This window comes from Nesoenas mayeri, assembly GCF_963082525.1.
Source record: "Nesoenas mayeri genome assembly, chromosome: 8".
Lineage (NCBI taxonomy): Eukaryota > Metazoa > Chordata > Aves > Columbiformes > Columbidae > Nesoenas > Nesoenas mayeri.
The window spans coordinates 20,963,365-20,975,569 of record NC_137554.1 but is presented as its reverse complement, the minus strand read 5'-3'; the positions used below and the strand labels follow the sequence as shown (position 1 = coordinate 20,975,569).

Here is a 12,205-nt window from a genome sequence, read left to right as displayed (position 1 = left end):
AGTTTACAGACGAAAATAAATTCCATTTCCTACCATTTTTACTATTTCAAGGAGAAAGGAATTGATTTATTTCCCAAAAAGCCCATCCATCCCTAGCATGCTGCAAAGGCAGGAACCTCAGCACCCGGAGACAAGAACCACACATCCGTCTTACAGAACTGCCTTGAAAAGTATCCAGCCCCGGCTTTCTGGAAGATCAAATAGATAGGTTTACACCACAGTGCTGCCTTCAATGCAAATTTTTCCAGAGGAATACAGGTGGAAAAAGAAAGAGGAAAGCCTTTCCTGAGCTTACTCATATGCTCATAGAGCTCACTTCAAAATTTAATGTTTTCTGACACTGCTTCATACAACTCACAAGTTTAAAATATTGCAAACCACAAAAACAATAATGCACAGTATATTAAACATAAATTTAATGGGAAATCATGTTTCTTAATGGGTCCATGTAATGTCATCAATGTAACAATGTGCTTTTTAAAAAAAATCTATACATTTAACATATACAACTGAAGTTGTTATTTGACTTTATTTGAATAAAAATTAAAGTAAATCATACAGAAAAAATAGGTTTATGAGATTGCTTTTTATGTTTCTGTATTTAAGAAACAAAGGTTTGACCATTATAAGTTAATGTTTAACAGATTTGAAGAACAAAATTATTTGAAGTCACACACTATGTCTCTCGGAGTGGATTAATCCTGTATTCCAACACTTTATGAGTTTTCCTTCTTTCTAATGTAGGGCAGAAACAAGAATGAATCCCAAATATAATGATCATTGTTCAGATGGTTCTTAAATTCAGGCAATAAGGGCAAAACTGACTAAGGTCCCCTAGAATCACTAATTAAATGCCTAAAACTGCCAAGGAACTGTCCCTATAAAACCCACGAGAGGCTGATACTTGCAGGTGCAGTGAGCAAAATCCGTGTCTGATAATAAAAGCCAGAATTGCCACACAACCAGAATGGGACAGATGAAAAGGACAATGGGCAAAGAGGGAAACCACTTTGCTACCATTTACTGGCCCATCAATTCCAAGTTGCAGCCACTGGGGAGAGAAGCTGCTGGAAGTGACACAATTTATGCACTCAGCTGCTCTTCAGAGAAAGAACAATCTGTACAGAAATAAAGTCTGAAAGTCTCCAGTCACTTTCTACTGAAGAGCTGTCAATCAGCTCCTAAAGCTGCCTTTGTCAACACACTGGGATGCATCCTCCTTCCAATGCTGTCATGGTCATTTTTACTCATTTCACAGCTACGTAACGTAACAGTGTTCTACAACCTTATACACACACACTTTTAGTAAGAAATGCCATAGTTATAGACGGCAAACAGTTACTACTTCTCAAATCCTATCGTATGTAGAGCTGGGTTACCGCGAGTCTGTGAAAAGAAATTCAGAGATCTATGAATTTTTCTCTTATACTCTCCCTTCAGCCTGAAATTATCTCAGATAAAGTAACTTTTAATCTCCATTAGCAATTTTATTTCTCCTATTGTGTTGACCTCTCTAGGCATGTCACATCAAGATTAACTTTTATATATATACACACGATACTTACATGCTATAAAATACAGTTGTCTTGTCAAATGTAGCAAAGTTCACTCACACATTTGTGATCATGATCTAACTACATTGCTGAGGCTCACAGTGCATTATGCCTCAAGTCATCTGTAACTAGCAACTCAATACAACTCAACACATCCATGGCAACAGTGTGTACTGAAAACTGCTGTTTCCAAGTATGGTTCTCATTTATGTAGAGGTCCATTACCATGTTTTTACCGGCACTGAAGAGACTAAGCACTAACCAACACAAATGATGAGTAACTTGTATTCAGATCTGCTGTGAAGTTTTTTTGCATTGCTCCTGTGGTGCAGTATACCAGTTAGGACATTTACCTAAAATTTCTGTAAGACTCAGAAAAGTTTTAGTTATAGAACAAACTGTCCATAATTCAGTATCATTGCTGGCAGTCACAGGAAATAAAGGCTTAACAGATAAAAACAAAATCATTGGAAAGCATTTGTTATTAGTCAGTTAAAATACAGTTTTCAGAAATCTTACGGAGTTCTAGGAACAGCAAATCCTCCTTAACTCAGATACATTACTCAGGCAGTCCAAAACTGAGAAACCCCAGCCACTTCTTTTGTGCACTGTCATGATGGTTGATTCTGCCCAGCCACAAATCCTACCTCTTTCCTTTACCTTTCCTTCTTAGACTGCAGTATACTCTTGTGTTCTGTTTTCTTTGTCTGTTAGTCTTATTTTCCCTTTTTGAACACATTCCGCCCTTTATTCACTTCTTCATGCATCCATTTTCTTTCTCCCTACCCATGTTTCCTTCCTTCTCTGTCAAAAAAAATTAGAAGCCAAATATGTTTCAACATCACTGTTCAGATCCACTGGTATAAACCAGTTATAAATTACCTTATTAACCACACTATATTATTCCTCACTTCTAGGAACGGTGGGAACAAACCTAATAGCAATGGTGATGCATCCACTTTGCAAACATAAATGAAAGTCTTTAGACAAAACAGCTATTGAAAAAGAAAAAAAATACATGTGGCCAAAGTAACAGTCAAAACATAAGACATCATTGTAACTGTCAACCTGCCTTCTACATATCCTCATCATTTACTGTCACCATGAATTCATTTAAACCCACAATTTTTGACAGATACACACAGGGTACCCAACACCCAGGATCAGCACAGCTACTTGCTTCCCCAGCATCTGTGTATTTGCAACCTCTAGTTAAGACAAGTCTTATTAACTATGTAGGAGCCACTATTTATACATTTCCAGAAAGCAGAAGGTACAAACTGCATCTACAAGCCATCTGTACAGAAATGAAGGGCATTATATGATAACGAGGGGACAAAACCACAATATACACCCGTATCTATTGCCCATGTGTCTCAAGAAACAACTTCTAATTCTCATCATAATGAAGTTCATGTTCATTCTACAGGAGTATATTAAAAAAAAAGTGCAAATTCCAGTGATAGGTTAAAAGGCATTTTACAGGTCACTTGGTAAGTAAAACCAAGGTAAATAAAATACAGAGGCTATTATGCCAGTATACTAATAGAACTACTTGAAAGCACAAAGGTATGCAGGTAGATTGATGCTTAAATTTAAGTAATGACCTTTATAGTTACATTTATAAAAGAATCAGGAAAGAAATGTAAAATATGTGAAGTATACTGGAGTTTTATTCAGCCTTCATCATTTATACAAAAACACAGTATGAGATTCCTACAATCAATGCAATTTGATGTTTCAGTTAAGAGTCTGTTTCAGTATATATACTATTTAAAGCAATCTGTTAATAACATAACCTAAGAAGTGGGCTTTGTACATGCTTTCAAGTTCACTAAATAACACATCATTAAAATACCCGTTTTGAATTAACTAATATAACACTTGCAATGCCACTTTGTAACACAATGACAATCAATACTCTCTGCTGAACTATCAGACTGGTCATCAGAAACAGCAGCAATATACTGATGTGTAAACCCTTCAAAAGGGTACAAATCTGATACATGTGGTTTTTTCTACAAAACACAAGCCCCAGAAGCAAGCTATGGCATAGATTTCTATTTCTGCTACTGCAGAACATGCAATTTCAAGATTTCTAGATAAATTTTTAAAAAATAGACACAGGGAATTTTCCTCTTACATGATCTCAATTCATACAAAATGTTCATTTATCTGCATTACAGTGCAGATAGTGAATAAAAAATTACATTGACATGTTTGGTTTGCTGGGTATATTTTAACTGTGCAACTTTTGTGTCTCCTCCAGTCAGTATTCACAGTCTCAATAATACAAACAAGAAGAGGACTTACATACTGGTAAGTGTCCAGTTACTATCCCTTTCCAAGTATTGTATTTTTAATCAGATCTCCTACAGAAATTAAGATTATAGGATCATGTTGTTCACTTACTATTTTTTATGCTCATCTTAAAAAAAAAAAACCTTCATGAAAATTAGTATCTGCACAGTAAAAACAAATCCAAATGACCGTGCTCCAAGGGAAAAGCAAGCTGCTATATGTATTTTTGGCAGTAACCTGCTGGGCAATCAATACCCACACAGCTTGGGAAAAAACAGAATTACAGTGTCATGTGAGAAAACAGGGGTTATTGTAGAGGAGGAAAGAAGGGAAGAGATACTAATGGGCAAAAAGGATTTAAATCTGCTGAAAAACAAGCTCATTGTAGAGCAATATGCTTACCAATAAAGTATCTCAAAGGACTTGGGTAGGTGGGTATAACATCAGATTCAGTTTACACTTTAGAACTCGTTCAACACATCTTCTAATTTGAAACAAAACACAGTTCTCTCCATCTCCAGATCTTGTAAGAATTTTCCCTTACAGTGTCTTTCACAAATTCTAAAGAGTTCTGGGTGGAAAATAAGTCCTAGCCATCAGAAACAGATCTGGATTTAGATTCCTACTGTTTCAGCCGGAGTGGTGGGATCTTTATCGCTGGATCAGCACATCAAAATACTCAACCTAAGAGCCACTAAGCTCTTTTGAGCATCAGCCTAAGCAAACCCAGATTCTCTGTTCTCAGCCTTCCAAGACACCAGGCAACGTGCTCCCTGGATCGGTGATGTCCTCAAAAGACAGGTAAGCGTTACTCCTGTTCAACAGTTTGCTGAATTGACACGCGTAAGGATCCAAGATACATGTTCTTGCCTTTCATATCATGCTTATTTGAGAAATGACCAGTACCAGATATCCGCCTCTCTTCTGCAATAGATAACTTGCCTTTCCTTCTGTAAAACACAAGCAGAAAAAGCAAACATGCTGCCTCTTCAGTCCCCGCACTTCCCAATCCAGTGTAGAAACAAAACTGATTTGATTTTGGTTAAATTGATATGCAAAGCTCAGACCTTCAGAACTTGAAGAGGGAATACAAGTTGAATTCTGCCAGGCATGTTCAGCAGATGACTGCGGCAGGGATCACCTAGATCACCCCGCACAGATCACCAAATTCTACCTGAAGGATCCTGGACGTGAGGCACACCTGAGAGCAGAATGACGTCTGAGCAAAGCACACAACAGAGGAATCTGGATCACCAGAAACCAGGCCCCATATCCTACTCCTAATGACACCACTTAAACCTTCCTCTTAAAATCCAACAATTCAAAAAAAATGAGAGAAAGAAAAAAAAAAAAAATCAATGCAGTTGAAGAAGAAAAGGGAAGATGTGAGAGAACAGTTTCATTGTCTGGGTTAGAAAAAATATAAGAAGGAAAAGTACAGTGAATAATAACTGAGAAACAAAAAACTTACGGATCGGAAAATATCTGCAATTTTTGTCTTGTAGTATCTCCCAAACTTCCAATAAACTGACTGGCCAACCAGTCAAGCAATAAATTTTATGCATATTCACATGATTTGCCAATTCTTCTTGAATTTATAACTATATACACTATAAATTCATAGTTTCAAGTGGTTTGGCCTTTATTTTAGTGATCCTAAATCAATCATGTAGATCACACTTGGAGTGCAAATAGGTAAGTCAACATGTACGCTGAGTTCAAAGCAGAGATTTGACACTACAAAACTGAATCTGGAAACAGAAAAGCTCCTATAATAGTCAGTGTCATTCAAAGATAAAGAAGCTCTTATGCGATTTGGAAAGCTCTTTGATCTGCTTCTTACACTGAACATTGCCAACTCCTTTTAAGTTCATCATACAACTTTTTAGAAAAATGTACCAGAGTATGCTCCTCCGTTGATAAGCTTCTATGAATTTTCTAATGTATTTCACCCGTGTGACTTCTCCAAATAAAATTTTAAAGTGAGATACAAATGTTGTACTCAAAGTACATGTATAAAGACTGAGTTTTATTATTTATTAAAAAAGGCTTCAGTATGTCATAGAAATAAACAAAAACTTTCTTATTACAGTAATTCTAAGAATTGCAAGAACCCAGAAGTAAGGCTGATAAGTATTACTGGGGCAGCCACAGCACTTCTGTAATTGATAGAGCACACCTGAGTTAATGACTTAAGTATGGCCTAATTTCAAATTACCACCTGACAGGAAATGACCTCTGGATTCTTCGAATGCTGGGAAGAGGGAAGGATAAGTTCCTCCCAGCTACCGCCTCACCAACAAAAAAACAGGCCCTGAATTTGAGACATATGCTAAACATTTTGCCTTTTTATACAGGTCCCAAATTGCTCTTTGGCAAAACCAAAGTACAAGAAGTCAACAAGTAAGACCTGCAATGAAACATTACCAGTAAGTTTAGTCATAATTTGGCAGATAGCATGTCTTTTCTAACTCTTTACCAGACAAGGGATTTTCTCAATACAAGCAAAGGCTAAAAACATTTCCAGCATCTCTGATCATGCCTAATTCCTCTGTCACTAATGAAGAATAGCTGGGGAAAAGTCCAAAAATAGTTAACAAACTGAAATCTACGACACAGAACTATTTTCATACATAGAGAATAGTAGGAAAAACAAACAAACAAACAGCAACAACAACAACAAACAGTTCCGGCTTTGTCTACATTACGCTTCAGTGCTTCTTTTCTAACTACTGCAAACATCAGTTCAGGCAAGGACAAAAAGCAGGAAAACACCAGTGAAGACACACTGCAACATTATTTTGTGTACAAAGCCATACCCTAAACCAGCGCGGAGCATCACCACCTAAAGTATCAGTTGATGCATCAAGCCTCCAGTAGAAAGCTTTCCACCTTTGTTATTATGTTGGAATAAAACAGTAACAGAAATCCAGCAAAACAATTTTAAGAAAAAATATTAACTGGCAATACTGTTTCCAATCATAAAGTCCTACTGAACTTCAGTAGGTAATCAATCTCTTAATTCATCAGCCTTCCTGTTGATATTAAAAGGAGTGGGAGGGAAGTACAGAAAACAGAAGCAAAATATATACTAGTAGCAAACAGCACAATTCTTGACAGGAAAACCTCGACGATCCCAGCAGAGCACACTGGAATGGTCTGGGACCTCCAGCACATCCCCTTAAACAACTGATAATATGGAGACCGCACTGACTCGTCAGGTAGATTTGTAGCTTCAATTGCCATCAAAATATCAGAGATACACATAATATTAACATACAGAAAACAAGACTAAGATATTTATATATTCTATATACAGCACAGAGACAGAATATAGAGGGTACAGCCATGAGCACTATCTGCAGTGCACCAATGTGAAGGTTCGTAATTGCTGCTCAGGAAAACAGAGACAAACAAAAAAAACAATGCAAGTGGAAATCCAGCACTGAAGTCCACGGTTTAATTTGTCCAACACACATGGACATCGGGGATAGAATATGTGAAAAGTTTAATATATGAACACCAAAACTTCAAAACATAATATATGGTCAAAAAGCCACACACTAACATTTCCAAATTATCATACTTTACATAGAAGCAAAACAACATTAAAGTTTCTTTAAGCTCTCTCCTCACTGGCTCTCATAACTAAGAAAACTATTGCTTTAGTTTATACTTAGACTGCAGATATCACACAAGGTACTCAGAGAGCACCCTAGCTCCACACCTTCTAAAATACAGAAAACCTACAGATCATGATTCCACACCTGTTTCTCACACAGTTTAAAACTTTTTTTTCTTTCTTTTCACTGGAACAGTACTATGTCTGTGTAAAATTCAACGGACTAGACTTGCTTCCTTGAGTCAGCTCCCACTTGAGCAGATCTGGATGAAAGAACATAGAACAAACAATCTACCCAGTGTTGTCAGGCACGAGCTCCTGGCCACGCACTGTTTGTCTTTAACCTATATTTTTAATTAATTAGATTTATCTAGGAATGACCTTCAAAACAGTTAAAGTGCCCCTTTTATAGATTTCCTCTGCCATTCACCTTCAGCCTGTTTGATGCTGATGTACTAGTTGGTGGGCTGTTATTTCTGAAAAATAAGTATCAAGATTACACATTTCTACTTATCTCTTCTAGCAATACAATGGTATTCCAGTAATAAACAACAATGGAAAGATTCAGTGAAAAAAAATACATATAAACTCGCCTTAAAAGTATTTTTCCTATTCCTATGGCAGTCTGAATAGCAGCATTCCTAAATATCCCAAACTCCACGTGTGTATGATGTAAAAGAGAGAAAAAAGCATCACAAGGCACATTCAGAAACAAATACCTGTCAAAGACAAAAGCACTGAGTGCAGCATTCCATTAATCCCAACGGAAAGTTCCTGGGATGTGCAATGTCTTGTAATTTTCTCTAGAAACTAACATTCAAAGGAATGACATAGTTTAATTCCCTAGGTATGACACTCACACTCATACCTTCCCACAAAACCTAGCCAAGAATTACACTCATTAAGATTTAACAGGGCACCTTAAAAAATCTACAAATGTTCAATGTCTAAAAAGAATCTTAATAGCTAAATTAAGAAAAAGAAATTGTGTTAGTTTCAATTAAGTGAAATCCAGCCAACCAAACAATAAGTAGGAAAGTACTTTATCTGTAAAAATAGAAACATTTATATCTCTAAAATAAAAAGCATTATTATTTATTTTATATATATATATATTTGGTATTATGATAATGGTAATTTCTTTTTATCACAATGTTTTTTCTAAGTGTGCTATTCTTTTGACAACTATATAGCATGTTTTGCTGTAATCGCTAGTCAAATAAATTTGTATGAATATGTATCCTGAACTCCAATTTAAGTAGAAACTACTATATCAATGAAAGATCCTTGATATATCTTTTAAAAGTTCCCATCCATTTACATTAATTGATGTAATTTTCCCAGTGTTGCAAGATGTAGCCAACACATAAAGCCAACACAGAAGTAAAGGCTGTTTCTGTCACCTAAAACTCAATCATTTAACTTACTTTCAGTCATTTACTCTTGACTATACATTTGTTATCAATACAAACAGCTTTGTAAACTTTCAGTATTATTGTACCAACACATTTCTCAATGCCTCAGAAAAACAACAGGAGAGAAAACAGTATGTTAGTTCACATTTCATTTCAAAGTTCAAGCCTCATAGAGAATCACAAATAGATCTCTAAAGCAGGCCATCTTGCAATTACTTTAGACACTTCAATCTCAATCACATCAGAAAAAATAAACAGTAGCCTTTACATAAAACTTTCAAAGTAGTCTATTAATTTACTGGTGTCTTCCAACAATGTTCTGGAAAAGATCCTTGATTCATCAGCACACAGACTAATTGTGCACTGAAACTATTAGCCCTCACCTGATCTTCCGTCAATAAATCCACTTTTATTTGGAAGATTCTCAGCTTAGAGCATCAAAAAGATGTTTCTGATCACTAATACACAAATACACAACTTCTTCCCAAAATCTATTTCAGACAACTTGTATTCAAAAGTAAAACTTCACTTTAATCCTTTTGCGAAACAATTTCCAGGTAATTTTTTATAGGCAGCCTGGAAAACTAGCGAGCTATTTTCTGCTCAAGTTTGCACAGCTAGTGGACAGGCAGCAACAGACATGAAAAGCTTATCACTCTTTGGCCACAAGTTTTTAATACTGCATCTTTGTTCAGTCTCTACCTTTGTTCCCTGAGACAATCACAGCCAAACTGGAAAAAAAAAAAAAAAAACACCAAAAACCCCACCAAAAAACGTATTTCATCTCAGCCTTAGCCCCAGGCCTCAGATCCCAAAAATGTGTGTTTGAAAGTATTTAATCCCCAGTCTAATAACTGACTCAAAGCTAGCACACAAAAAGAGCACTCAATATCAGGACTCAGCATGGCAGTTTTGGGGTGTTTTTCTTCCTGTTTCACACAGTAAAGAAGGCACCATAAAGCAATGGACAACTAGAGAATCAATCACAATCTGCCAGAACATGGTGACTTGTTAGGGGTAGAGCAGGGCTTGAATAGAAGGAGGCTTGCTTAGAGATTTTTGAGCCTTATTCAGCTTCCATTTCAGATTCCCCAAACCTCTCAAGAGATCTTTAATTTTGTCACTCTTGGGTCAAGGAGATTGTTCTTCTCGTTTTAGATCACATGCTGTAACTTCATAAAAAGAAGTGCACTGCTGCATTCAGGCAGTAACAAAGGATTTTGGTGTCGTTTCAACCACTGAAGGTGTATCTAAAATCTGAATTTGTTCCATGCAATCCAAAATGGCCCGCTAATAAAAGTTAATTACAATGTCTTAAAACATTGGCTAGTCAGTAAAATGCTGCCCAAAGAAAATAAAAGCTTTTATTCAAGTGGAGCATCTTTTTTTCTATTCTTTTACTTGTTTATACAGGGCCCCTTCCAGTTTTGCATTCAGCCTGGACTGAAATATTGAGGGTAGTGTTATTGAGGAATTCTGATCTAATGCAAACACACTTAATGAAAAGACTGCCGGAATTCGAGTTCCGTATCCAGTCAGCTTCTAATGAAAATAACTGAATGAAAATAAGCGTAAAAATTAAACTCCACGGAAAACCTCTGTCACAAAATAATCAGGAATATCTTGTCCATAAATAAACAAGATATTTAGCAGAAAAACATAAGATCTATCAATTTCCATCTGATACTTGTTTCTCAGTCTGGTTAACAAGAGAAAAACAGTTCTTCAGCCACCCTCCATCATATGCACCTACTTAACCGTAGCATTTACGAGCAAGTAACTAACCCACCCCTGCAAAAAACTCTGACATGCCAAGAGTGCCAGTTATTCTTAGAGTGAGCCGTGACCACAGTTCCACGTAATTAGAGATGTTATAAAACGCATCCCGCCCGCTCGCCCCATCCCCCCAGCAGCACCACCACCATTGCAGGAGTGACTTGTTACACATCGCGATGAGCAAGTAACATTCCCTGCCCGGGGAGGAGAGCGGAGATCAGGCCATAAAAAGGGCACGACATGCAAACAGGAATCCTCCCCGGGCCGGGCCGGGCCGGCCGCCAGAGCCGCCCGCGGGCTCCGTGTGCCCGAGAACAGCCTCGCCTTGCCCCGCACTGGCACACGGGGGGTCCCGGGGGAGCCCCGATGGATGGCGGCGAGAGCTCTTTCCCCTTGTGCGGCGCTGGGAGGAAGGTGTCCCGGCCGCGTCCCCGCTCCAGGCTCCCGCAGGCGGAGGGGAATGGCGGGGAGGGGGCTCGCAGGCCCGGCCTCGCCGCCGGGGAGGGCTGAGGGGCGATCGCAGCCCCTGCCCTGGGCGGCGTGCGGGGGACAAGGGCGGCGGGGTGAGGGGTCACGCCGAGCCCCCGGGCCCGCAGCCGGGGTGGTGTCGGCGACACGGCGGCTCCGCTGAGGCGTCCGAGCCCTCCCCGCCCGCCCGCGGGGCCTCGCTCCGGGCGGCAGGGGCCTGGGGAGGGGGATACCCCGGCCTCCCGGGCCTGGGGGCGGAGGGCTGGGCGCCGCTCACTCACCTCGGGAGGCAGCAGGCGCCGCCGGGTCTGCATGGCGAGGGAGATCGCCCGGGGCCGCGCTCCGCCGCCGCCGCCGCTTCTCGCTGCCGGGCGGGCCCCGCAGCCCCGCGAGCGCTGGAGAGGCCGGCGCCCGCCCTCGCCGCCTGCCAGCCGGGCTCGCTCGCTGGCTCCGCGGCCGAGGCCGCCGCAGCTGCCGGCAGCCAGCGCCCCCTGGCCGGCCCCAGAGGCAGCGCACGGCACTGCGGCACCGCCGGGGAGGCAGTGCGGAGCCTGCCGCACCCCCGCCCCGCGGCGTGGGGGGCCGGGCGGGCCGCGCAGCCACCTCCGGCCCGGCCGCCTGCCGCCGGGAGCCAGGGGTGGGAAGCAGGAGGAGGCGGCCGCGCAGGGGGCCGCACCGCAGCGCCGAAGAGAGCCTGACCGCGCGGCCCTCCCACCCCCCAGCCCCCAGCACGGCGTCCCGCCGAGCCTGCGGGCCAGCGGCGCGGCCCCGCGGCCAGGGCCTCCCGCCCACACACACGGAGGGCGGCACCGGGAGACGCCGCAACTCCGCGGCGGACAGCCCGGCAGAGGGGCTGCGGGAGGCGCTGCCCACGCCGCGGGAAGGCACCTATCGCTGCCCGGCACCGCGCGGGACACGGACCCCGCACAGCCCCGTGGGTGCGCCCTGCGCCGGGAGCGGTACCCGCAGCCGGCCGCAGCTGCACCTACACAGAAGGACTCGCGACTGGGAGCCATTCATGTTTTATGTCGCGGGACACCATTCCCCGCCTGGCTGCAGAGACTCGGGAA

General features: G+C 41.2%; 1 protein-coding gene across 2 annotated transcripts in view; it reads right to left on the bottom strand.

Moving 5' to 3' along the window:
- ZFYVE9 (zinc finger FYVE-type containing 9) overlaps window positions 1-11,551 on the bottom strand; it is a 57,664-nt gene extending 46,113 nt beyond the window's left edge. For both annotated transcript variants that reach the window (XM_080348573.1, XM_080348575.1), the window contains exon 1: window positions 11,417-11,551. The gene's annotated coding sequence lies outside the window, so the exon portion shown is untranslated. The remainder of the gene's footprint in view (window positions 1-11,416) is intronic.
- Between the last annotated feature and the right edge of the window lie 654 nt (window positions 11,552-12,205).